This window comes from Pseudomyrmex gracilis, unplaced genomic scaffold (genome assembly GCF_002006095.1).
Source record: "Pseudomyrmex gracilis isolate BER0280 unplaced genomic scaffold, ASM200609v1 scaffold_1088, whole genome shotgun sequence".
NCBI lineage: Eukaryota > Metazoa > Arthropoda > Insecta > Hymenoptera > Formicidae > Pseudomyrmex > Pseudomyrmex gracilis.
In genome coordinates, this window is record NW_018021672.1 from 13,516 (window position 1) to 14,568 (window position 1,053).

Genomic DNA, 1,053 nt, shown 5'->3' on the forward strand with positions numbered 1-1,053 from the left:
CTTGAAGTGTAAACTTGTTTAATAAACCATATCTTTCATTTTCGATTTTTAATTCACGTAGTCCGGGAACTTTCCGGACAAACTGTGTATGCGTGAAATAAAATGGCCTTTAATGACTATGACTTTATGCTGAATAAGGTAATCTCAATCTCATGCTTAAATGGATTTATGAATCATATTAAGACGCATCTAAATAAGATTATCTTGACCAAGATATTTCTTAAAACGGTTGCTCAAGTCCCGCCTTATTTTTGACTATGAATCTAGAGGGCGTCTTAAGACTAAACTTAAGGCGATCTTAAAAATAAGTACGGACTATGAATACGGCCCTATGGCTATGTGTTTCACATTTACTGCCAGCATTGGCAGCATTTGCAAACACCGTTCTAAAATATGTAATAGCACGTAGTGGCAGTGCTGCAATAGCATAATGACGTCATTAATATTGTCGAACACTTCGTGTTTTTTTTAAAATAAACATTTGAAATGAACAGTTCATTACTTGGCAGAAAAATACAAGACTCAAACACGTTATTTCAATGCGTCCCTGTTGCGTATTTGAAAATAACTTTATTGAAAACAAGTTTTGCTCTCGTTTTAAAATGGACAACATTTTATTTATTACTGAATTTAGCAGAAGAATTCAGTTAAGACAAGTGAATTGAATAGCAAGAATTATTTATTCTTTTGTGTACTTGAAGAAACAATATCACAAAAAATTTAGACTTTCCTCTCTTTTTGAAATAGATATTTATGTTTCATCATTATTTGACTTAAGAAACTGCATGAAATCAAGTAAACTGAACAGTAGGAATAGTGTGAACACATTCATGCCAAATTATAATCATCAATTTGTTCATCATTGTTTTGACATGAAGCAACAATCATTACATCAATATAAAATTTGTAGACAATTTGTATGTCAATATTAAATATTTATATACAATTGTCAGTACTACGTAGAAATGTGTGATGATTTATTGTTACATTTAGTTTTCCCAAACTGATTAACATTTAGCAAACTTACAAGATAATGGTACCATTAATCGATTC